The sequence below is a fragment of the Pongo pygmaeus genome, chromosome 14, assembly GCF_028885625.2.
Source record: "Pongo pygmaeus isolate AG05252 chromosome 14, NHGRI_mPonPyg2-v2.0_pri, whole genome shotgun sequence".
NCBI classification, from domain to species: Eukaryota; Metazoa; Chordata; class Mammalia; order Primates; family Hominidae; genus Pongo; species Pongo pygmaeus.
The window spans coordinates 101,164,723-101,192,709 of record NC_072387.2 but is presented as its reverse complement, the minus strand read 5'-3'; the positions used below and the strand labels follow the sequence as shown (position 1 = coordinate 101,192,709).

Below are 27,987 nucleotides of genomic sequence, written 5' to 3'. Positions count from 1 at the left end.
CTCCATTGTAGGGAGATGGTGCCCCACCCTCCGCTGTTGCTAATGTCTCGGTTGACATACCATCCCATTTGACTTCTCTCAACTATTCCACTACCTAAACTAAGTCCATGGTTAAATGCCCTCTGTTTCAAAACCACAAAGTTACTCTAGTGTTATTTAAGTATTCCAGTATTATTTTAGCTATCCTATCTCTGTTGCAGTTTTTGTGTATTTGTAGCTGAATCTATAAATTTTTACAAATCAAACTAAGTCTATGTCATGTCCTCTTTCCTTTTAAAATGTAGCTTCTCCCCTATTGAAGTAAGTTAAGAATGTATTAATTTATTCACTTTCAGACAAGACAGGTATTTACTGAACACATTACAAACTACACACATTTAATAAATAATTCTCACAACTCAATGAAGTTGGGACATGACCCTGCTCTTATAGTGAAAAACAACTGAGATTCAGATAAGTTAATAAAATAGCTTATCCAGAGTTCTTTTTATTATTCTTCCCACTAAAATACACTATGTCACTGCATATCTTATTTTCACTCATTGGTCTTTATCCTGGTTTAAAATTAGCCATTTGGAATTCGGTAATAAATTTTTGGGTGTTTAGTGAGCTCCTCCAAAGTCCTTATTTATGTTCTTGATAAGTATTTTTTTTCATCTATGCTTTGATAAATCAAAGCTTTTGGCTCAGAGTTAGTTACTATAAGAATCCAATTGGCACTAAGGTAAGGAAGGGGAATTAAGGCATTTCAGGATAGGTGGACACAAGTGAATCACCAATGATTATTTCAGTTTTTCACTATTTGTATACTACTCTCATAGAACCCAAAAAATTTAATTTGTAGAAAGAACATCTACAAATAAATAAATATTAGCATTGAAATAAACCTGTTACTTGCTTACACAGCAGGTCTGTTATTAGGAAGAAATTTCATTTAATTCATAATATCCTCATTATTATAACTATAGTCAGCTACTCTCATGTCACAAAAATGCTTCTTCATAAAGTGATGGTTTTGTTGAAGCCATATATGCAATGAGCCAGATGAATAGCATCAAAGTTTATTTGGTATCACCTTGAAACATGTTTGCAGGCTCAGAAACACACATCTTTTATGCAGATGCGTATTCCTTTACACTCTTACATGTAGACTAATTTTGTGACAATTGGAGTTCTTCTGAGTTTCCTTTGGGGAAAAAAATGTAGAAAAATGAAAGGTTGAATGTGAAGACAGAACCAAAGAAATGTGAAAAGCTGAAAGTGAAAATAACAGGTCTCTATCATAGGCAGGACTCTAAGATGTCCCCCAGTATTCCCTGTCCCAAGTGTACTCACACTACATAATCCTCAGAACTTTAAATTTGATGTTTTTTACATGATTAGGTTAGGTTAAATGATACCATTAACCCTGAGATGGAGAGATCCTCTTGGAGGTTGAGACCTCATCAAACGACCCTTTAAAACCCCTGGCTGGTCATAGCAGGGGAAGTTGGAGAAATTCAAAGGGGAAGTTGGAGAGATTCAAAGGGCATTTTAGTTGCTGAGACAGAAGGGACCTCTTAGTAAGGAAGTGAGAGTAGTTAGTGTCTAGGAGCTTAGAGCTGGTCCCAGCTGATAGCCAGCAGGGAAACAGGGATTTTGATCCCACAACTGCAAAGACCTAAATTATCCCAGTGACAACAACGAATTAGGAAAAGAACCCTCAACTCCACGTGAAAACGCAGCTGGCTGACACCCTGATATTAACCTGAGCAGAATCCAGCCTTAATTTGCCCGGACTTCTGACCCACAGAACTGAGTTAAATGGATGTTGTTACATGTTGCTCAATTTGTAGTCATCCATTACCTAGCAGTAGAAAATGAATACATCTCCAAGCGTGGCCAAACAGATCCCTTTCAGCGCATTGGGAAAGCATGGGTTGACAGAACATAGAGGAGTTTTTGGGCACAGACTTGTCCAATAGAAGTCATACTGTACCCTGAACAACTCCCGTGGGTTCACAAAGTATTCAGATTTACGGAGTACTGAGGTTTTATCATTCAGCTTTCGTATGTTAAAAGCATGTATAGTGTCCAAACTCATCAAGCACATTTGATCTGGGCAAAACTCCAAGAATTCTATGAGTTTGAAGCTCGATTCCTCTCAGCATTTGGGTCCATAATCATGTTTGTAAGCAGATGGTAATCCAAGACATTGTATGATAGAAAAACCCTATCCTCAATATTTTCTCTCTAAATCCAAATCACTTCCCTAAGATGTGTAATAGTCAAAGAAAATGGTAAACTATATTTTGTGGAATAAGCTGGCATTCTTATTGTTGTACTTACTGACCAACAAATGGATTTGGATTTTTGAGAATTCTTGTCTGCAAACTGGCAATTTGCAAATACCTGAAAAGCACAAACATAATCACAAAAACCTAAAAAATGTGTTAAAGACCATGCTGATAATTATTTTCTCACAAAGATAATTGTAAAGTATATTATTAAATTGTGTTGGGCAAATACAACATTCCTGAAAAGTTGGGCATAAAAAAGTATTTTAATAACATAATTGCTACTGAACATATTAAATTTTAGCAATGGAGTTTATTGGTAGCCCTTACCATTTGCCTTTATCTCTTTAACTATGATAAATGTGATTTCTGAGCATTTATTTAGGGAGTGAAGTTAACCTTATTAATAACAGCATACTTCTGTACACAGTATGAGTTGTATTGGTTTGTTCTAGAGTGTTAGTATCTGAAAATGATGAAAAAGAGACTTATCTATTACATACTTATTGTTAGCACTGGCTGATGGACTGAGTAGGGCATGAACACACTTTTGCTGCAATGAGACTTTAAGTATAGATTTTAAATTTACTGATGCCCTGAATACTAGCAGATTTTATATACTGCAATGCCATCTCAATCATGAATCAAAGTGTGGTATGTGGGCCACGTGAGATGATTTTATAGATAGCACATCTAAGAACATTTTTACTTAAGTAGGTATTTATTTGAATGTATATAAATGTGTCTGTCCTTTCTATTTAAAGAAAATGATATGTGTTGAGTAAAGTATTTATGTCAAGTAAAGCCATGACGCTATTTTCTAAAAAATCAAATGTATTTAAGTAAAAATGAAATGAAATATAATAAAATGATTATTTTAGGTATTAAATGGATATGGCAAAAATTGTCGAAGTGGTTTAAATTAATTAAACATTTAAAATATGCTTTATTTCTAATTTTTTCCTTAATTTGATTCCCAATTCTAGTATTAATTATAACCCTTTATTTTTCTAAAATATGTTTACAAAAGGCATTAAGTTAATGTCAGCAATTAAATGTATTTATTTTAGAATTTAAAGGTATTTACTTTTAGTTGTTCAAATACTTTTTCTAAATGATTCACAAACTACTTTCTCCTATATAAAGGTTCTAAATCCAAATTTCTCCACATCTTGTGATATGTGTTTTAAAATACAATTAAGATAATCTATTTTCAACCTTTGCTTCATATAATAGTTTTGAAATACATATTTTTTAATTGTCAATAAAATAGTTGATCAACAATCACTTTTATAATCACTGCTTTTGCATGCATATTTTAAAATTTTAGTATATAGATGTTTATATTAAAAACGGTTTTAGCATATTTATATAAAGGACTTTTATATGTGTTATACAGTTAGTTGTTAGTGGTTATATGATAACCAAAACTAGTATCTGACACTTTGTTCAGTACTTGTGATATAACAGAAAATACTGATGTTTTGTAAATTGTCCGTGTTCAGTATAAAACAGAACTAAGTCACCGTGCTTTTGAAGATGAACAAAAATGCTATTTCATTATGAAATATTTTGCACACCTCCAAATTATATTAGAATTTTCCCATTCCACCCTTAGGGCCTCTGTATTATCTGAATCCTCCCCAGATCATCAGCAATGAAAATGGATAATGTTTTATCCTGTACTCTGCCTCATTTAGTGTTAGTTACTACTGCTATTGCCTCTGTCTATATCTTACCATGTAATTGACACCAAAAGCAATCTTAGGATGGAGAAGCAGAGTCTTCTTATTTAGGCGCACCCTGGAATGCATTATAATTACATACTCAAGGGAACTTATGCTGAATACAATTTTACATTTACATTATGGGCTCTGCCTGCAGGCAATGACAGTAAAGAGTAATGAGATGAAGCCAAAGATTTCTGCAAACTCTTCTCTCTGCAAAAAAATGGGAGGAGGAGGCTCAAGGGAAAGAAATCCTGTAAAAGTTGCATGTCATAAATAAAATATTTAATTTGAAAGGAATATGAGAAAGAAGACTGTTTTAGTTAGGGAACAGGTTAAGCTGATATAACAAAAAGACCAAGAATACAATAGCTCGAAGGAAAAAAAAAAAAAGAATTTTATTCTCTCACATATCAGTCCAGAGGAAGGCAGGGGATTCAGGGCAAGCGGGAGACTCTGCTTCCCAAGGGTACAGTAAGGAACCGAGGTTTTCTATGTGGGGCTCCTTGAACCCCTCAAGAGCTTCCTCTTGACTACATATTAAAAACTGGCTCACCAGCACTGTGTCTACCCAAAACTAAGGAAAGGAGAAAAAAGAGAGCAGGGAGCAAGACTGGGATGTTGCATGTATCAGTTCCCCTTACATTGCATTGTCAAGAACCCAGCCTTACATACCCACACAGAAAACTTGGAAACTATATTGTCTTGCTGGACAAGCACTCAGCAAGAACTTGAGGAGCTTTATTATTAAACGAAAACAGGGAAAGTATATTAGAGAAAGACTAGAAGTCTCTGCCTTTGGCCTTGAGCCCCCAAGGATCCACATGCGCCATCTTCCCATACAAAGAACACAGCAGGTTCTCTCCTAAAAATGCAGTTAAAGCTTATCCAGTTATTGTTCCAAGATCAAAATCTGAGATCTTTATTTCTCTCCACCTGATCTAAAACTGGCTCTTCAGAAATTAGTAATTTATTATCTAATATACAAGTTACTTACAATCCCATATATCTCAACACAAAATGGTGGAGTAGGATAAAGAAATGGAATAAACACTACAATTCTGGAAAGAAAGACTAGGAAACATAGTAATCACTATGACATTGTTTGGCAGGAATTCAAAAGGCTTCCTTCCCAAGAATAAAGTAAATTCCTTGGTTAGGCTCTGGTTCTGATCTCTGGAAGGAACTCCTTTATCTACTGTGCCCCACCCCCATGGCCACTGGGTTTACCCCTTGTGAGTCATTTTTGCCCATTATCCATTTTCTACTGTGGTATCACCTTATATCAATCTGGGTCTAATCAGAAGAGAAACCACAAAGTAATTTGAACAAGGAAAGTTTACTATAAATTACTAACAGGGATTTGTAATCACGAGGATTTGGCTAATAAGAATAAAAGAGAACTAAATAATAGGAATTGTTTATATAAGGAGCAGTCACTATCCTTAGGGCTGAGATAGAACTCCAAGGAAAAAGCCCCCCAGGGACTGAAATGTAGACCTCAGTGGAGACACCGTGGCTCACTGAAAGTCAGAGAAGCCACTGCAGGGTTGACTCAGTGAAATTTACCAGAAATCCACCCTCTAGGGTGCTAAAAACAGCTGTTCATGAGGTGGTGTCTTGCTATAGGAACATCACTATGAACCTGCCTGAGGAAGCTGCTGCCTCTCAGTACTGCTGATTGCCATACTCCGTAGGAACCAAGCAATGGAGAAGCCACACGTGCTACAAGAGCCTGCCAGTTGAGCACACCAAAGCTGGAAAGAAAACCCTTTCCTTCTGCAATCTCTTTCCAGCACCTTCTATTGACAGAGTTTAACACTGTACCAACTGGCAGGAGAAAAATATTTAAAGGGTAACCTCCATTTCTGCAGTGCAGGCCATAAAAGATGAATTTATTAGAGTGGGGAGGCATAAGATGGTAACTGGCACACATCTGAAGTGAGTGGTTGGGAGTTACCCTGTTGGTGACTACATGGCTTTTGCAGTATGCTTTCTGCTGGTACAGTTTCCAGTTGGAGATTGCTGGGTCAGGCACCATGTTTGTGATTTCCTTGGCAAACAATGTTCCCCCAAATTTAGTAGGCTCCTTGTCGCCTTGTTTCCAGTCATGTCCATGTTAAAGAGGTTTCAGTCAAAAATCACATGTTGTTACAGTTCTTAAGCTTTCAGACTCTATTTTCTGGTTGTTATGTTCAGTATACCCAGCTCTCCCTTAATTTAGAGTGGCTACCTCAAGGCCACCTAAAAAAAGAAGACTTAGGTGAGAATGGAATGCCCTCAGTCTATTGTTGTACGGCTGGCTCCCACTTTCTGGCTGGGAACATATATAGGAGGCTCTTGCCTGAGGGACAATGTCATCTCCTGTGGTTTGGGAGAAACAGAAAAAGTTGGCTTTGCCAAACCTGAAAGCCCCCTAATACTGTCAAATTAGAAAAATAAGAATTTATACTATATATAAGAAAGCCTCCATTTTAACTATATTCCCTTTCACTTCTGCTTGCAAAGTGACTAATTCTTATCTGACAATCATTGTCAAACTTGCCACATCTGTTTCTTTACTAACTACTTTCCAATCAATCAGTTATTACCTCATATTGTAAATTTATGTTATAGCAGCACCTCATTTCACGTAATAATGTCTGCATTAGTTTGCTATACACTGTAATAAATAACAGCGATTCAAACAATAAGTAAGTGTGTATTTCTCTCACATAATAGTCTAGATGTAGGCAGACTGCCTCCAGGAGGTGTATTGGTCCCCTTTAATATACCAAGAGACTAGCCGACCACTTGGGAGACAAGCTGACTGCCTTGACTCAGACTTTAACTCTTAACAGAGCAACAATATGTCCTTAAGCAGACACCTTCCTTAGATAGGAGTTTGCTGTCTCTGCCCACAGTTTCACCATGTCAAGTCTTACAGAACATCAGATTCAGCATCATACCTCATCTATCACTCAAACCAAGAGACTTTACAGCAAAGAAGTTAGGACCACTGATACATTGTCCAATGGTCTTAAATACTACACCTCACTGAGAAATCTAATCATGATGGTAATAATAATAATAATAAACATAATAACCTGTTTAAGGCCCAGATAAGTTCCAGCTCAAGGGACGACCCTTGATAGGTTGGGATACTCCAACATGAAGCATGTGTGTGAAATCAATGGCCAATATATGGTGCTGTAACTCTGAAACTAGAATACACATTGCTCAGAACATGAGGTGAAAGTAGGATTTCACCAAGAAATCCTCAGAACATGAGGTGAAAGCAAGATTTGATCAAAGGGTGAAAGTAGGACTGACCCCTCAAACCATTACTCCCTGTGACCCATTTGCAGAATTTGCGCTTTTTGACTTTGAAACTTTATGTCAGCCATATTTGAGGTCCTGGTCTGGAAGTGGGGTGGGATAAGAAATGCTTCTATCAGGACACAAGGGTTACATGAACTTGATGCTACAATTACCACCTAGTAACTTTTGGCTCCTTAATGCTGGGAACAAATTGGCCAAAAAAAGAAAGTTATTGTAATGCTGAATGTAATTCTGATCACCACGAGCTATGGTAGCTGGTGTACAACGAGGAGAGTGAAGAGAATATATTGAGTGCAGGGGATTCACAACGCTGTTACTTTGTGCCTTTATGCCCACTGATCAGGACAAATGGGCAATCATAGCAACTGCAGGCCAAGTAGGGTATGGCAAGTAAGGGGTCTCTCAGGGATGAGGGCCTGGATGATTCCATCAAGCAAGCAACCAAGATCAGCTGAGATGCTAGCTGAGCGATAGGGAGATCTAGAGATTTCAAAAACATGGCAGAAGGAGGAAATGTTGAATGTCAATGACGGAGGTAGGATTAGCTGCAGTAATGGGAACATAATATTTTCCAGTAACCTTCTTAGCGCTTGCCGAGATTGTGGCCAGCCACAACTTGAAGGGAACTCTGAATGAATGCAGGATACGAGCAGATCTGAGTGGTGGAAGCAGGAAGTGCGCTGTGTTAAACACCATTGTGCACCATTTTAAATCTCCATGATCACACCCCTCATTTCAGCCCCTTCTTAGGCAACGCATTCTAGACAAACTGACCAGGCTTTACAGTGCACCCAGACAATGCCTAACCTTGGATTTGTGCTGTATATCTCTCTGCTCAAGGAAAAAAACCTACAGGTTTAAAATCAAATACCAAAAAATAAAGTACAGAAGAAAAAATGACTGAAAATTTCACTACACCGGTAACACTGCAACAGACCTTTTTGCATGTATTTCTCCCAGTCGTTCTTGTGAGAGTATTTTATGTAATTCTCTCCCTAGTTTTCATAAAAATTATGCTCATTTTAAAGTATTTTTTTCTGATCATAACAGGAATGTGATTATTCTATAACATTTGGGAAAGGTATAAACTCAAAATACTAAAACTCCAAATTTTTCTGTTCAGTGATAACTAATGTTAATATTTTGTTGCTATTTCCTTGGATTTTGTTAGCATAGTTATCAAAATGTATAAGCTGGACTGAAAGGCAATACAGCAGTTAAGAGAACTTGTGCTAGAGCCAAACTACCTAGATTTAAATCCTGGTTCCTCTGTTTTATCAGCTTTGTGAACTTGGTCTGCTACATCTCTCAGCCTCAGTTTCCTTACCTGTAAAAGGGGAATAATTATCATAGCAATTACCTCAGACTGGAGTTAGGATTAAATGAATACTCAATGCTTGACAAAATTGTTAGCTACCATTATCATCTTTAAATAGTTAACAAGGACATTCACAAGTCCTACAGGAAGGATGGAGGGCTGAGTAAATCATAACAAAATTACTCAGGCCACTCAATAAGATTTTTTAAGGTTATAAAAAAACCATTCTCCAAGTTTCTACCCAATAAAATTACCTTCATGTTCTCTAATGCAGTTCTGCAGCAGGGCAGATTTATTTGTCTATTACTACTTTGTTTCTGCTAAGGAACTAAACCAGTAGGGACAGCAGAGATTCAGAGGAGGCAGTGGCATAATTGGCTGGGTTTTTCTTAGCAGTATCCACTATTACTGTCAATAGGGATCAAACCACGGTCTCCTCTCGCTGTATTGTGGCAGAATTTAGGGTTCTTGTTAGCAACAAACACGGTTTCTTAATCCCATCTAACTACCACCTCCTTTTCTAATCCATACACTATTAAATGATTCTGGACCAAGCACTTCCAGTGCTTTCTTATTGCCTTCTGTCTCTAATCTCTTGTACACATAGTTACAATGAATTTCAGCCCACATATTCAGGGCAGGGGTAACGGCTTTTTTTTTTTCTATGCTGGTCTTTGGACATCAGGCCATGAATGTCACTGCTATGTTGTCTCTTGTTCAAACTGGAGGACTTTTCCAGCATGACTTTCAGGCATATAGAGATCCTTATGCAATCATTTAAATTTACTGTATTGTTTATGCACATGTTTTTCATTTTCCAGTAAGGGATATAGTTGAAATCCAAAAGCCAAGCAAATTCCTTGTTTTTCTTCCTTTTATGAGACTGAATAAGAACTGAAAAAATGGAAGAAAGGACATGAGGTAAAGGGAGGTATCTGGGGAAAATCTTCAGGTAATATTTAAAAATATATTGCTACATACACATCCTTACTCTGTTCTTTGGGCATTGATTCATGAGATTAAAAAATATTTGAAAGACCTTTATTTAATGCTCAAACTAATATGGCTTCAAGATAAGTACCTTACAAATTCCTTTTAATTTGAAGTGACTAGGAAATAAGAGACACTGTTATGAATATAGACCAATAAATAGGCAGTTAAGTTTAGGGGGCAGTAACTTAATAAATCTGCTAGAAAATAACTTGGCCTTGAGCAACTGTTTCAAAGTATGCCATTATTTAAAATAATTACTTTTGCCCCTGAGTTTTCCATATGAATGTAAAACATCCAACTGAAACTCAAAATGTATTCTGACTACCTAGATAGGTCTACAAATTCTTAAAGTGTTGTAAGAATAGATAGGGTTAATAATTACTAAATTCTTAACCATGTACATATTATTGAGAGATACAAATATGGGGGGAGGGGAAAAAAATGGAAGCAAACAAACATGCATTATTGCAATTCCAACAATTCCTCAAAAAATAAAAACCCCAAAACTACTAAAGATCTATGAAGAGTGAAGCTGTGATGTCATTAAACAACTTTTCTAAAATATTATTCGTTGTATTCCCTATGATCATGTACAGTGATCAAATTTGCCAGATAATTGCTTAACTCCACTTCAGTTTCCCTTTGTAAACAAAGTCATTGAGTCAACATAAAAGACTCAAACAGTTTCAAAAGTGGAACATTTTGAAAGCATTTTGTTTGCTAATACAAATATACCTTATGGTTAACTATTTAGTAGAAATTGATTTCCTCAAACTTGGTCCAATTATTTGATGAGTCTAAGACAGAACAAAGTCAGTAGCACTTAGACTGTTACAACATGGTTAATGTGTAAAAACCAATCATTAATCTCATAATTTTCTTCAGCATCTTTGTAGCATGTGCTCTGTGCTTAGCACTGTATTTTTTAAAAAGTGGGCAAAGGTCATGGCTAACTCACTCTCAACAATAGGCATTATATAACATGCCTGCTTAATTGCTACAATGTAACCTCATTGAATTATCAAACTTTAACACTTTATTGGTAGTCTTTTTTCATTTTAAGGCTCATCGCTACTTCCATATCTTAGATCCTATCATTATCCAGAATCAGATATGTTTTAAGAAACCTATAACTTAAAATTGAATTACATGACTGCTAAATGGATTGTTGTCCCTAATTTTTTTATAAACCAAATCAATACAAAGTAATAACCCTATACAAAATATGAAAATTACTTTTAGATGACATCCTTTTGGAGACAGACCTATGATTAAAATATTAGACTTTAAATATCAGCAGGATTACATGTCTTTAAAATGAATAAAATGTGTTTAGGGTCTTTGATATTCCAATATTCCATCATCATTTTAAGAAGGCACAGTACTTTACAGCAGTGAGATATCTCAACTCCTATATAAACAAGAAAACCAAGAATTTATTCTGATAGTAATATCAATCAACCAAGACTGGTTTCACTTGGTACTAAACTGTACATTCCATTTTGGGGTGGAAAAAATATTAAATATTAGATTCCTCATACTAAGGATCGTTCTGTGACAAAACTGCTTTTTTAAAAAAGCAACCTAATTACTGTATTTATGTATGCTAAACTAGATGCAGTAACAAGACTCTTCTCATTACCTACATGTCATAATGTGTATCAAGCACACACAGTACTGCAGCAGTTATTTCCCCCTCTGAACTCAATTTCTGAGTATTGGTTAACACTTCATTTTATGAATTCTCATTGTGCAGACATGAGACTCATCTGAAAATCACCGGCAATCTTCTTGAGGACACACATGCTTTGTTACAGGGTCATGCAATCTATTTTCATAGACATCCATCAGTTCACTCTGCAGCTTACTTCCCAAAGAGTGATCTGGTGAAGAATGTAACAGCCCAAAAGTGAAAAAGACAGATTGTGGTCCTGAGGTAGGACTCATTTCTAATTTCCTAAATTATAAAGACAAAAACAAACAAAACCTAATTTGAGATCTGTTCTGAACTTTTATCACACTATGATCCACTAATAAAGTTCCTGGAGCTGACCAGAACCACTATCCCATCCCAGTCAGTCATTCATTGTCACCGTTACATATTACATATGAATGTGCAGATAACCTTTTCTTTTCTTTATATCCACTGCCTCATTCCCTGCTATACACACACTATTGTCTTTATACTCTCCACCAAAGCAAGCATAATCCTCAGCCTCTACCTCTAAACAAAATTTGGCATCAGGAGACTGAGAAATTTAAGAATGGCATGGAAATGTCTACTACAGTACATCAAAGAACAGGTGAATTGTAACATGATGTTTAGGAGAAATCTCCAATCCATTCAACAGCTATCTATTGAATTCCTACTTTGCAGTCATTTTGGGGAATACAAAGTAAGATTTGTTCCTTGTTCAAGGAGCAGAGGTTTAATAGAAGCTCTTACTGCCGGGCCAGAGTATCAAGGGCCAGGACTTCCCATTGACCGTGGGCAAACCAACAGTTGTCTACATTTCCAATCACTAAAAATAACCAGGGTTGCACGTTATAAAATTTAAGTAAAACTGACTTGAAATACAAACTACTTAAAATTTTTCTGTGCTTAATTTTAATTAAAAATGTTCTTATTTCTGTCTCCTCCTTTTTGTCTTTTGCTTTGTGGGCTGTTTTCCTAGCCTTTTTCCTGGTGATTTCAAAGTTAAGTATAGTCTTTTATTCTGCTAGTGGTTGCTTTGAAATACTATTTCTGTACTCTAACAAAGTAGAGGATAAATTGCTTATTTACTTTTTACCTGTATTTAAAAGCTCATTTTCCAGTTCTGGCTAATTTTGAGGTTTTAGACCCTGATGGTCTCTTTACATTATGTCATTTCTAAAAGCAATTCTTTAATGTTTACTTATATTGGTTAACAAAATTTCACTTATTTTGTGGTTTCCCCATTCTGAAGGTTAACTGATAAGGACCTACATTTTCTAGAATGTTTGCAAGAAGTATATTATAAGCTCTTCTTGTCTGAGAAAATCTTTTCTTTAAAACCTTCAAAAACTGGCAGTTAAATACCGTAGGAAACACTGAGACAACCCGAGTATGTTCTATTTTTTCTTACTGGATTAAGTATTTTCCTTAACTCATTCATTTCACTTACGCTGTCTGAAAAACAACTAAGCAGTTATGTATGCCTGGAACTATAACCATGTCCAAAATCAACACAATTCCCTAAGACAGGCAGAATGACCTCCAACAATATCCAAGTCCTAATCCTAGAACCTGCAAATGTGAAATGTTACAAGTAAAGGGGAATTAAGACTGCCAATCAGCTGACCTTAATTATTTCTAAATATTTGGATGGGCTCAATATTAATCACAGGGTTCCTTAAAAGTGAAAGAGGGAGGTAAGAGAGGTCCAGTGTGATGCAGACGCTACCTGCTGCTGCTAGATCTGAAGATGGAGTAAGAGACCGTGAGCCAAAGGCACAGTCTTCAGAAGCTTGAAAAGACAAAAAAAAAAACCAAAAACCTTGCCTCCTCTAAAGACTCCAGGGACTAATACAGCCCTGCTGACACCTTAATTGTAACCTACTGGGACCTGTGTCAAAACTCCTGACCTACAGAACTGTAAGATTTCAAGCCATTAAAGGTTTGTGGCCTTTGGGAGCCCGAGGTGGGCAGATCACAAGGTCAGGAGTTTGAGACCAGCCTGGCCAACATGGTGAAACCCCATCTCTACTAAAAATACAAAAATTAGCCAGGCGTGGTGGTGCATATCTGTAATCCCAGCTACCGGGGAGGCTGAGGCAGGAGAATCGCTTGAACCCAGGAGGCAGAGGTTGCAGTGAGCTGAGATTGGGTCACTGAACTCCAGCCTGGGTGACAGAGCAAGACTGTCTCAAACAACAACAAAAATTTGTGGCAATTTGTTAAAAGCAGTAATGTAACGAATTCAAAATAACAAAATACCCAAATACACAAAACTACAACTTGTAGTTAAGTACTTTGAATAAAACATGGCAGAGATTAACTGAATAGGGGAGGGCAGTCAGAAAAGGCTTTGAGGAAGTAATATTTTAAGCAAGACCTAGAAGCAGCAGCTGCATCAGCCCTGCCAAGTGCGGTTGAAGAGCAGAGACCTGACAATGTCTGCCCCTAGGACTTGAGCTCAAGTTATCAACTTAATGAAAATCCTCTCCCTTCCCCTCTTCCATCTCTACCCTCACTAAAATATATGTGCCCCCAAATGTTAATATTGTATTCTCATCTTTCAGTTATCCATGCCACCAACCTGCCTAGGTATCCTGTGTGCCTCAGGGAGGGAACAGACTTTCAGTGGTACTGTCAACAGACATGGTACACAAGGCTCAAGCCTGAACGTAATCTTGTTCCTCAGAGTTCAGGTGGGCAGAGTGGAGCTTAAAATTCACTTTGAAGGTTGAGGAAAGGTTTATTTTCCAGCTGGATGTGAACATGATAGCTACCTTTTTGACCAAGATGGGAAAGCCTACCTAAGCTTACAATTTTTGGGGAAAGACAACACACTTAAGTTGCCTAAGCTATTAATGGAGGAAACTGGTACTTGAACCCAGAATTCTCCGTCCTAAACATTACACTGTAAGACTTTTTAAATAGTTCTTTAAGCTTCTCAACCAATTAGCCAAGTATTACATGACTCAAAAAGAATTCAAGTTTTAGTTTACATTTGTTTCGTAAAATTAATCTGAGGTGCCTTTCTCAACTTCTTTACCATCATCCATCTTCTCATGTCACACACTCGAAGTAACTGGTTTAACACGTTTTGTCTCAGGAAGCCAAAGCGACAACTCAAAATTTAATCGAGGCACCACGATTCAGTGCAGGGCTTCTTGTACTCCTGAACCTTCTGCAGGGAGTAAACCTGAGTTAGAAAACTATAGTTTTCTGGTACTTGATAGCCTAAATTTCAAGGTAATACAGAGAACAAACCGAAAAAAAAAAAAAAACCGGACGATAATTATCGGCAGAGCCTTCTCACATCCACGCAACATCAATGTTGAAAACTAATCTGTCACTAAGCACAACTTCTCAGCACTTTTGTTACTTTGTTGAGTGCTCTCACATTCACCCTATTGCTGCTGTCAGTTGCTGAGATTTAGAAGCTGGGTTTTACATTTACTTCCAACAGATGAACATTACATATCCACACAAATTGAGCATCTATCAGTTTTTTTTTTTTCTTGATCCCTCACTTCTAGGCTTTCCTTCATTTTTGCTGGGATTACTGCACACAGCAAATCCTTTTTACTGTTTTCTTGCTCCACCAATTTTGCTCTAATGACTTTTTACACCGTCAATAATGCACTTTGCCCCACTAGTCTTGTCTTGCTTTTCTCTTTCAGACCCTGTCTCATTCTAGAAGTAACATTCATCCATGGGCATTTCCACTTACCTGTTTAGTCTATTGGTGCCTTCTACACACCAGGTACCATTTTATATGTTGAATAAGCATCCATGAACCACACATCTTCAAATCTTTGCCCTTGGAGGCCTTATATCTTAGAGATTAGTTGGGGGGATTAAAAAATGAGGCTCCCAATTCAGGTTTGGAAAGGGGTGGCAAGGACCTGCACTTCCAGTATCCCAGGTGATGCCACTAATTCAGGATGATGCAGAGAACAGGAACAGAGTATGCAGTTTAAGGCACAGCCAGTCTGACATCTGTGTACAAGGACTACAAGTTAACAAGACTAAGTCATAGGTATCTGGAGTGGGGAGTTCCCAAACTAAGGGAAGAGCAAATGCAGTCTGAAGTGGAAGTCTGCCTGGAGAGGATAAATGATGGGAACTGGGGGAGCCAAAACACTCAAGTGGAAAGGCAGTTGTATTAAGACACCAGTAAATGAGCTGGGGTCTCAATCACGATTCCTATTTTAAAGAGTATTCGCTAAGTACAGCCAAGGGCAGAATCATAGGTTATAAACATAAGACACTCAGAATATGGTGTAAACATCTTTTCTAACTTGAAATTTAGATGCAATCTTAAGAATATGAGGAAGTACAATTTTGACAATTATTCTGAGGGTAAGACTAGAAAATTGTGGACTAAGTTTTAAACACAGAACCAAGGGAGGTTTAGATGAAAGCCTTAGAGGAGAATCTAAATGCTGAAGATAACCAATGTCTAAAGACATGGCTTGTACCTTGTGCACCTGACTTGTTCAGAATGATGGTGGCCACTGTGACAGTAACCAACCAAGAAAATACAGGTATAGTACAAAGACAACTACACACCTGGCCTGTTAGGTGCTGTTACCAAAACAAAGTATCACTGGAGAAGAAAAAGGGAAGTTACTGAAATTGAAGAGTAAGGAAAAGCCTATGGATTTAGAAATAAATGTGGGGTTGGGGCACATATTTTGTCAGTCAGCTATAAAACTGAGTAATGACTGCATGAACCATAAAAATAGTTTATTGGTCTCTTACCTGCATATAAATTCTAAGGTGTTTTGATGTTCTGCATTCTTATGGCTCAGTATTTCCAACAATTCAGGGTAGTAGATATATTCTTAAGTATATACAGCAAAATCAACAGGTATTTCTCAAAATACTTGTCTGTGCAGCATCCTGCCCCAAAGACTCTAATATAATGCAGCTAGATTAAGATTCCAGGTCCTTACGTCTTAATAATTTTAAGACAACTGGTTAAGAACCTTTTCTTGGTAGATGCGTAATCACTTTAGAATTCCTAGCACCACCTTACAGGACCCCAGTTTTCATCTACTTTTGGAACACTCACTAGTCTCATCCAGTTACCCCAACCAGCTGAATAGTGTGGTATTCAATCTGGATCAGTACATCTCAACAAGTGCAGAACTGATGTCGTCGAAGCTTTTTTTCAATCTTTTTCAGTCTATGTAAGTTGAAGTCAACATTAAATGTACTAAAACCTTCACAGTATATATGCTTTTATAGACAAACGTGTGAACAATTAGTACATGCTCACCTCTACTAATATACTCACAAATCTACGTCTTAAAAGTAAACATACAGTAATTAAGGATGTATATTCAACCTGAGATCTAATTACTAATCACTTACGAGTATACTAACATTTCATTTTGGGGAACTTACTACCAAACTCAGGTCTTTGTTATTTACCTCTATACCCTGTTAAATACTCATCCCATCAGTGACTAACGCATTTATGTTGGCACTTACTTAAGTCAGCCCTGTGTATCTGTGGTTCCTGCATCCAACCACAAACTGAAAATACTCAGGAAAAAACATTTCACGAAGTCCCCAAAAGCCAAACCTGAATTTGCCACACACATACTATACTGAATCTACATGAATAATGTGTAGGGTATTTTATCAGATTATTCAAGCAATATATAGATAGCTTAAAGCATACACGAAGACGTGTATAGATTTACATGCAAACACCGCACCGCTTTATATAAGGGACTTGAGCATCTGAAGAATTTGGTATGCACTGAGGGTCCTACCAATCCCTCCACTGATACTGAGGGTCAACTATGCTAAAACTCTGCATGAGCCTAGGTTTCTTGTGTTACTGGCCATAGGCAGGTACAATCTCGTACCTCATTTAAAAAATATTTACAATGATTTTTTGAACTTTTAGAAATGGCTGAACTTTAAGGGCTGGTCAGAACATACCATTCTTATTTAATGTTTTAGTTAGTACAGACCCATTAATAAATACTCAACCCAGGAGCCCACAAATATTGGACATTCATTAGAAGCAGAAGTTTAAGACTTTTTATATACTTTGGGCCTCCTCTCTTAAACTTTCATGTTATCAACTGGCCAAAAAACACAAAAAAAACAAAAGAACTCCCACCTTACTAACATGTGTATAATATAAACAAAATGAAGATGCTTCTGACTTATCAAGATTTAAGGAAACTCAAGTGTGATCTGAGAACTTGTCAGATTCCATAAAAATACTAGGCAGAGGATAACCTTTTAAAATACTGACATTTTAATTCAGAGTCCATTTACCACCTTTCCATTCTGCTTGAAAATGAACTTCTGATCTCATATGTAAAGTAAGAATACAAATACATATTTCACAGGTAATGAAAGTTAAATAAGAGAATCCAGATAAACTTTGTCTCCACTTCCCCAATTAATTAATAAGTAACCTTTAGACCATCTGTAGTGACAAAACAAAAACGCCATAAAAACTGCAATAATAACCTTGAAGTTTTTATTTCAATATGCTCATTCTGGACATTTTCTTAACACCTTTAAAATGCAGTATTTTATTTATTAACATAAAAGGCACTAGAACTCAAACAGCCAGACCAAACTGTAAATACAGAACTAGGCACATCTCAATGCTGTGTCTCTGTGTTTACATTACTGGATAAAGAAAATTAAGCATTCTTCAACAACTTTTCTATGGGTCTTAAAATTCACAGAATATGTGCATTTTCCTAATGACCCTTTAAAACTAATACCACATATGAAATGTATGAAGGCAGAAACTACATTAATTTCGACTTTAGTAAGAATGTAACTCATACAACCACTAAGCTAAAGAATATCTGAAGTCTCAAGTGGGCATGATGATCTTATTTCCATCAAACACCAAAAACTGGCTCTGTGTAGATTGAGCTCTCCTTACCTTTACTGCTCAGTTGAGAGGCTCTTAATTCTCTAAAGTTAGGCAAACTATGCAGAACTGTCAATTAAACAGTGTATCATTAATTACATAATAAACTTTAACATGACACTGAGTTGTTCTCCAGGAAGCTGCAGGTTGCATTTTGTCAGGAGTCAGTGTGTCTTCAAACTACAGGAGAAAACCCAAGTCTGGCTTGTAGTTAGACAGGTCTGCCTGTAAAATGAAGATTTCAAAAGTTTTCAGTAAAATCACCAATACTTTGCAAGCAGCTTTAAAAAGAATTCCTAAAATGTTAAGTGCTTTCTTTCCAAATATATGCTAAAAATAGAAAGTTGTACATGCAAACGCCAAAAAAAAAAAAAAAATGTTGACCCATTTTTTTCCCCTCCAAATAGTTAAGGCTATTTATTAAACCTAAAGCAACATGACCTCTTAAGTCTCAAGCAACTTCAAGGTTAAAGCATTTTAAGAACAAAGGTCAAAGCTGTTTCTTCTCAGGTCAGAGATGAGGCCATTATCAACTTGTTCACTCATATGAATTTCAAAATGGCTAAATTAACAATGTGAATCTTTTTATACAATACTTACATGGCTTTTTGTTGGCATGTTAGCATGCCTAAGAAAATCTTAATAGAACCAAGAATGTAAAATTTGCCTCACATTCTAAAGCCAGAAACAAATCAAAAGCAATTCCTATTAAACCCTATAGAACCACAGATCACTACCAAACCCACAACAAAACAGAACACACTTATTAACTTGTTTATTAGATTTAAATCTCAGTTCAAGCCCAATTAAGTTCTGAACACAATGAAACTACAGTTTCAGTCTCTAGGGAGAAAAGCCATTTAAGTCTTTGTTATTAAAACATATTTGACTTACATTTTAGAATATTTAAGGAATCATCCAGCAGGCTTCCTATCACACTGTTCCATTTTTTTAAAAAACTGCTAGTATATCTCACCAAAAGCTTTAAAATAAAATGATATATTCTGACAAATGTAAAACAAAATACTTTCCTCACTTATAACCACAGCACACCATTTTGCGAACTACCAGACCATGCTGTATTTTGAAACTTTTTTTTTTTCGCGTTGAAGTCTTGGTCTTGCGCCCAGGCTGGAATGCAGTGGCAGGATCTCAGCTCACTGAAACCTCCATCTCCCAGGTTCAGGTGATTCTCCTGCCTCAGCCTCCAGAGTAGCTGGGATTACAGGCACACGCCACTGCACCTGGCTAATTTTTTGTATTTTTAGTAGAGACGGCGTTTCACCATGTCGGCCAGGTTGGTCTCGAACTCCTGACCTCAGGTAATCCATCTGCCTCAGCCTCCCCAAGTGCTAGGATTATAGGTGTGAACCACTGCATCCGGCCGGAACTTTTTAAGCATAGTTTTAAAGCCATGTTTGTCACTAAATAATCAAAAAGACACAATTATTAGGTCTCCTTCAATTCAAAAAGCTTAAGAACTCTGCTTATGTACAATTTGATTTCCATTTTATAAATCACTGTTCATTTCACATCCTGAAAATTTATCTTTTCATCAACTCCAGAATGATGGAATGCTCACCTTTCTATTCAGGAATCCAAGATTAAAGTTCCTTAAATTTCTTAAAGAACACATTAGAGGTGAAAACTTTTGTTAGACTTCACACAATATTTTTAAAAGCTGATTTCTAGATTTATTGGGTGGTCTAACCTAGTGTTATGGAAGTTTATTTCTTATTACTAAGACAGCCTCTTTTACTCCAAAATACAATGACATTTCTCAAAACTTATTTTTCAAACATCAAGTTTGCCTGTACTTCGGCTTGGGTCCAATTTTACCACTTGGTCCTTTTAAATCTATTATTCAGGTATCCCACATTATTCTACAAATATACACACAGGCTAGAGACAAAAACACATGAAGAAAAGAGAGAAGGCAGAAATGTTGGATAAAACACTAACTGCCACTTCTTAGTTTCCACTTCAGTGACTTTAAGTCAAATAAGCATGGAATCAACTACCACTGTTGCCAAAGTCTGGCTTACATGGGGAGTAGGGAACATAAATGTTAACTGCAGACTTAGAAATAAATGAATATCTGAATCTCACCCCACCGCTGCACTCTTGGCATTTGGGAAGAGTGTACACATACATTTAACTGTTACTCTATTTAGCATTTGTTCTTTTTCTAACTCCCTTTTTTTTAAGTTGCAGATGCTAAAAGCAGTCTGAGGACCTTGGTCATTTATAGCTTATAAATCACCGACAATCAGAAAGAAAAACTAGTATACAAGCATTCAACAGTTACACTTCAGTTACTCATGTATTGGTAAACTAGTACTTGCTTAATAGAAACAAATTGTACCCCCACCCTAAATTCCATGCTTAAAAAAACCCATCTTTACACATTGCTTTAAACAGAGCGGCATTCTCTCTAAATTTAAATACTTGAGTAATATATGAGCAACATAAATTAACTTTTAGATTAAGTAAAATATCCTGGAATAACACTAACTCCAAAGAAAGCAAAAAGGTATATTCTAACTTTACAGATGATCATCAGGTATACGGTATGTTTAGTCACATCACAATACTTAACAGCCAAATAAATCTAACAACAAAAAATATAGTCAGAATTTATACGGCCAAATCTGACACGCAACCCCAAAAGTGAAATGTTTTTGAATGAAAACAAGACAAGATGTATTTAAACAAAAAGTTACATATTTTCTTTAATATTTCATGTATCTTGTACATTTAACAGTGGAAGTCGAAATCTTCAGTAATATTTAATTTTCAAAATCTTCTGGTCACAATCCCCACCAAACTCAACAGGCCGGGACAAGTGCAATACCATACAGAAACACAGCATTGCAACCGATCCCAACCTGTGTAGAAAGGGGTTTGAGTTTCCCTTACTTTTCTACAGACTTTTCACTACCACAGTCAGTTTTGCATGGATTTGCACAGCAGAATATCACACAGCTGGATGCAAACCTGCAAAACTAACCATAGAACAGTGTTCAGTAACAGGACAGTTTGATTGGGCGACAGGCCGAAGCTGGAGTTCTACAGCTAGCAGTACTTTAAGTGCTCATAATGCAGTAGATAACTAAACACTACCTGCACTATAAGCACTTTAGTGCTACAGAAGCTGTCACATCAGATACACCAGGCAGATTCTACATCGACACAATAAAAGTACACAGAATTAGTAAAAATCATTCATTTGAAGGAAATAGCAGGCCACCATCAGTTTTGCATAGATTTGCACAACTACATTCTTCTTGTAGTGCAACTATGCAAAACTAACAGAGGACTGCAAACAAAAACTATTAAAACACCTATATACTTGCTTGGCTTGAATTATTGGATGAATACATAACTTCTTATGCCAGAAGGAGCACTTAGGGCAGTAGATGCTAATCTACTTCACTATCTGCACTAGATGCACCTTAGAACAAAAAGCACTCAACATCAGCAGGCCCTGCACTTTAAAGCCCAACTTGGCTTCCCGAGGCAGCTGTCACCATAATGCTACAAGTGCCTTCACTGCAGTAGATGCACGTATCACTACCTGCACTGTAAGCACTTTGACATTATTCTGACTGGTCACAATCTTCAGTTTTACAAGGTGATGTTCTCTTTTTTCCTGCTAAATTTGAAATAGATAATTAGAATTAACACCTCAAACTCTAACAACTATAAACCATACAAATTCAGCATAATCCCTAATGGGGAAGAGAAAATTAGTTTAATTATCTCAAAGATATGAGGTCCATTTAGACATGTATTTATGCCTTAAGAATTCTTTACAGAAGGCAGTCATAACCAACCATCCAACTAGCACTGGAAGTGGTGGCTCTTCCAATGGCTGGCCTCTCCCAAATGGATTGATACATAGAGAAAAAAAACAAAACAAAATGAGACTGCAAATAAATAAGAACTAATTTTGGAACATTTAAGGGCAATTTAGTCCATGTGTACCTTTTAGAGGAAATCTTCACATCCCACGTGGCAAAACATTTTCCTCCTCTTCTGGCTTCCACTTAGCAAATACTTGATGAAATGATTAACAAAATTACTGTTCAGACTACATTTCAAGTGTTATCAGTCAATTGTAGCAGAACGTAAATATCCTGTTTAAATCTATCATCTCAGGTTATATCTACTTTATCACCCAACTTAAAAGAGGGTCTAAAATTATATTTCGTAAACTGCATAAGCCAGTTTCCAAAGATGTACAGGAATATTTACACTGTAATTTTACTACCTTAAAATTAGCAAATCCGTACTTAATGAGTTAGTTTTTTAGAAAAGGTACATTTTCTAAAGTAAGAAACACTTTTACTCTCTAAGAAACCAATCCTATTTATTCAACTTTAATAGCAAGAAAAATTTGTTTTTAAAAAAGTTCAAGAAAATCAGAATACACTTACCCATTCCAGAAAACTTCCTTTTCAGCAAGTATCCTCAGAAAAGCTACTGGTGCAGTTAGGTCCACGTGTATGACTGGAGTAGGGGAAAATAAGGAAAAAAAGATAAAACATTATTTGCTCAAAATTACTACCACCGTCCAAATCTATATTTGCTATTTTCCAACCTCCTAACAGCAATTAATTCCATCCATTTGTGAGAGTAAGAGTCGAGCAATACTAGCAGGATTTAAAAGCCCAATAATGTATAGTTGAAAAATGCGTAAGAGAATAAAGTTGAAAAATCCTTAGCTATCAGATACATGGCTAAATAAGCTCCTAAAATACTTGATTATGATCAGCAGCAATCACCGACTCCACTGTACAGCTCCAGTAAAAGGAAAAGAAAAAAACCAGCCCAGACTATTCTTCACCACCCCTCCCCCAATCAAGACCTCGTGGCTGCAAGCCGGGATAAAGAGTTGTTTCTCCAACTGCTGTGGTCCTGATGGCATGCCGTTAATTTTCTCTTTTGGTGATATTGCAACGACGAGCCTGCCTTTTTCAGTTTCTTCTCCCTTTGCTGCAGTTTAGGAACAGAAGACCGGGCAAGAACACCCGAGACTGCAAAGTGCCCGCCACGCTCATGGAGCCCGGGCCGGCAGCACATGTCTCACAAGGGGGAGCGCGGCCCTGCTATTCTCCGCGTAGCCGCCAGGGGGCGGCGGGTCAGAGTCAGGCCCCGCCGGACGCGGCACCCCCCCCCAACCCGTTTCCCGGCGGCAGCCGCGCGGCGACCGGCGGCGCCGAGGCCCGAGTGCGGCGGGGACGCGGGCGCGCCGCCCCTCCTTTGTGTCCCCCAGCCCCCCCGAGCCCGGCCCAGAGGGGCGGGGGCTCCGCGGCCGCGGTGCCCGTCGCACGCGGCCCGAGGCCTAAGACGGGAACAATCGGCGGCGGCGCGCAGTCGCCGCCATGTCCCCCGCCCTCACCCCCGTGCAGCCCGCCCCGCAGGAACATGGCGGCGGGGACGCCGCTCCCGCCGAGCCGGGCCGGCCCTCCCGCGCCACACTCCCAGCAAGCGGCCGGGCGCAGGCGGCTCCACGCCGCAGCCGAGGCCGGCTGCGGCCTCCTCCGAGGGCCACGGCGGGGAAGTTGCGGGCCCCGCCCCGAGGCTGCCCACGCGGGCTAACAAAGCCCACGCGGAGTGGGGGTGGCGCCCAGGCCGCGCCGATCTCGGCGCCCCTCTGCCCACCCTCGCGCGTACAAAGTTTGGGGAACCGCGGGCTCCCGCCCACGCCACGCCGCCCGCTGGCGCGCAGGTACCTCGTGGGCGCGCCCCCTCCCGGCCCGCGGCCTGCCCCATGTGCCGCCGCCGCCGCCGCTTTGTTCTGGAGGCGCTTTAACTCTCGCCCTCGGGAGAAACTTTCCTACCCAGAGACCCCACGCCCCGCGCGCGCCCCGGGCCCCAGAGAAGGCACGGGCCTCGCACGTCCTCTCTCCGAGGGGCCATTGTGTTCGCCGTCTGCCCACCCGCCTTCGGATCGGCCCAGGCAGGGTCCGCGCGGGTCCCGGGCGCGGCCGCCACGCGCACGCCGCCCCCTCCCACCCTCCCGCCCCGGCCCTGCCCTGCCCTCCCCTGCCCTCGGCCAGCCCGCGGGCGAGGCGAGGGGGCAGCCAGATGCGGCTGCCACACGCCGGGGCGGCCAACGGCCGAGACCCGCCCCGGCCACGCCGCCGCCGCCACGCTGCCCCGGGCCAGTCCGCCCCGGGCCGCTCCGCCCCGCCCGCCAGACCCGGGCCGCACACAACAGGTTTCCCTCCGTCGCCGGAGGGGCGGGCCGACTCACCAGGAGGAGTAGCCGCCACCATCTTCGCTTGGCCGGCCTCGGGCTCGTGCTCCCGCCTCCCCGCCCGCCTGCGCTTTACTACGACCGGAGGCCCCAGGCCGGGGGTGCGGCCGGCCGGCCCGCCCGCCCCGCGAGGAGAGCTTCGCGGAGGAGCGCGAGCCCCGGCGGCGCTGCGGGAGTCGTCCCCACCCCCTCGGCCTCGCCCGAGGGCGCGAAGTGGCGCGAAGGCGCAGGTCGGGCGGCGGCGGCGGCACCTCGAAGGACCATGTGGGTGAATGAAGGGCGGCGGCTCCCGCCTCAACGTAAATACGGACAAGCCCCACTCCCTCATTAGCATAAAAAACAAAGTACTTCCGACCTCCCCGCCCGCCCGCCAATCACCGCAGGCCCCGCCCACGGCGGCTCGTTCTTGGCGGCCGGGAGAGCGGGAGCCGGGAGCCGCTGGCGGCGCCGCGCAGCCTTCCCCGGGCCGCGCTCCCCCGTGGCCCGCCCACAGCCGCCTGCCTCGCGGAGCGCCTCGCCCGAACACCTCGCGCCACGCCTCCGGCACGCCCTCCGTTAACAAGCTCTGCGCGCGTGCAGACCCCCGCGCGCCGCACACCCTCCTGGAAGCGAACGCTTCCCGGGGCTTCCTGGGAGCCCTGCTCTCCCTGGGACTCGACGTGTACGCGATGCGATCACAGTTTATTACTTTACCGGCCCTTGGTGGGTTTCCGAGGTAATTAGGGGCCTGCTCCATGCCAACCGGAACCAGAGAAGTAAAATCCAGTGACTTTAACATCGAAACAGAATTACTCGCTGCAAAGATCGTTTGAGACCCAGAAATAAATACATTACACCCGACACTCTTGTGAATGCACACTTCGTGGCAATGTGTTTCCTTAACCTGGCCGCGTGTAAACCAAAACGCATGCCCGAGCAGAGGTTTCACAGCTGCAGTACCTGAGCCTCCCCTCTCATGCCCAGCTGCATTTAGTAAGAACTCTGGGTTCTCCAGTAGAAATAGCATAGCTCAGAAAACCTCATAAACAACCACAAAGCTGAGAAAAGAAGCCCAATCAGGAGCACCTCGTTCTTCACATTGTGGTTCAGGAAATTCCGGAATTCTCAGAAACAATTGTTAAAAGTGAGGATTCATAACATTTACGAGAAATACAGCAATTTTAAATTGGTTTAAATCTAGTAAGTAGCTACTGCAAAGCACATATCACTGGTTCGTGATTGTACAAGTCAACTGTAAAACACACATTACCAGAGGATGTCTTTAATGCCCCAATGTTAAAATTTTTGACATTCAAACCTTGACAGTATTGTCATTTACTGTCTTTTTGACTCATTTTATCATGCTTTGCTTAAATCCAATTGTCAAACTAGTGATGACATAAAAAATAGTGGATTAAAGTTTTGCTTTTGCTACTCTTTTTTTTATTAAGGGTCTAGTTTCTAGACATTCCTTGCTGTGTAAATCAAAATAAATGGCCAAATATGAAATTTTACAATATCTAATATTTCTGTAATATAGTCATTTATGAACCTTTCAAAGAGGAAAACACTGCTAATTTTATTACAAGTCTAATTTTACGTTACTTTTGGTCGGCATTGACTAATATGTCAATGCCTTTTTCTTTAAAACTTTATCTTCTGTTTTAAATTAGAATGGTTGAGGCGGGGGGATGTTGTGAGTAAGACTGTTCATCACACTCTCTGAATCATGGGAAATCCCACCTATATACAGGTTTCTTAGCAGGAGTTATTCATCTCTTAGTTTCCTTCCAATTAAAATCAACATTGAAATACTACTAGCTTTAAAAAGCTGTTTTTAGATATCTAACAACATTTCTGTGGAAATCTGACATACAAGCAACTATTTTCTGTGACTACAGTATAAGAAATAATTCTTAATGTATAGACATTTTTTATGGTAATCAGGATTTTGGAAGACGCAAATTCATGTAAACCTACTGACTTGGAAATTCCAGAAACTTTCAGAATTAGTAGGTTGCATTTTATTTTTAAGGGTTTCGCTCATACTTCCTTTCAAAATTAATAAATTATCTTAAGTGTAATTAGAATAATTGAAAACTTTTTAATCCCAAATGAATTTGAAGCTTAGCCAACTTGATGTTTTTTGGAAGTCACTACTAGTGAGAAACCTATCTTCCCCGATTTTAGGGGCCACACTTGGGTATACTTGATAACTAAAGGGAAGACTTTTGTGGTTATGATTTTGAAGATCACAAAAATATGTGAACTGCTAACAAATGCCTTCTGCAACCAAGGAATGTAAAAATAAAGCAATCTGAAATGCCAAAGTGAGACACACAGCCTTCTCAAGTCAGCTAAAACACAGTACTGTTTTACACAATCCAGAACATTCAGAACGTTTTAGATAAAATGAAAAGCTCAGTTCAACGTCAGAGCAGTTCTATATAGCCCTCAATTTACATGATATATAGAAAGTAATAGAGAATATCTGTATTTTTTACTTTTTACCCATGTGTTTTGGTCTTATGGATGTTATGAATTAAGAAGATCTGAAAAGTTATTGACCCTGTAAATAATATTGAGGATTTTATTTCCTACCTTTTATTGTTTAACTATGTCAGTACCAACTGAGTTAAATGTGTTGAACTTTTGAAAGATAAATTCAGTTACAATGTTATGTTTTAGCATAATTATAGGGTTTAAGAAACTAATACAACAATAATCACATTCACATTACAGATGTGAAAACATGGGAATGATGCAAGAATCTAAGTTAAAGACAACTTCTAGTGTTATTTTAAACCTGTATTTATATGTAATTTAAATAGTAATTCAAAGGGTCTAAAAATTTGCTAAGCAATTAAGTATATTTCATATTTTTGCGAATTGGCATTTTTAACATAGATGCCTATAATTATGTATTATTTTCCCACAGCATTTGTATTTTATGGAAAAGGAATACAAATTTAAACACCACGTTGAGTTCAGAAAATGAACTGGTTATAAACCCAGAACATTTTGGACTCTTTTGTAATGTAGCAAACAGTAATCAATGACACACATTCAATGATGAAATTTGGGATTTTTTACAATATATATCTATAAATCTCTGAAAAGACACAGTCTAGTCCTCCCATATTAATTATGTTTTCCATCAAAACTATTCGGTCCACTTTAGCAATTATGTATTATGTGTCTGCTATGGTTGCACTGGTCAAAGATATAAGGAGGGATAAGACAGAACCCATGTCCATGAAAAGTTCAGGAACTCCAGAATGTTATGGATTACCACAAATCTTTCACAAATAAGGTGAAGGTTTCGTGTCTTCAACCTTTTTTTTGTTACTTGTTCCAATGTCTAATCCAACTATTATTCTGATGGCAGGTTATTTTACGTCCTTAATTTAGAATTTAGAACATCTGCATTTTGTTTATGGTAGTAGATAATCCTGCATAACATGAATATATGAACTATTCACTACAAATGGCATTCCAA

General features: G+C 39.1%; 1 long non-coding RNA gene across 1 annotated transcript; it reads right to left on the bottom strand.

Moving 5' to 3' along the window:
* Positions 1–17,814: 17,814 nt before the first annotated feature.
* Positions 17,815–24,209, bottom strand: LOC129011561 (uncharacterized). The gene is made up of 3 exons (XR_008493358.2): positions 22,684–24,209; positions 22,232–22,303; positions 17,815–19,668 (listed from the first exon to the last, which is right to left on the bottom strand). It is a non-coding gene; the product is annotated as an uncharacterized LOC129011561 (long non-coding RNA).
* Between the last annotated feature and the right edge of the window lie 3,778 nt (positions 24,210–27,987).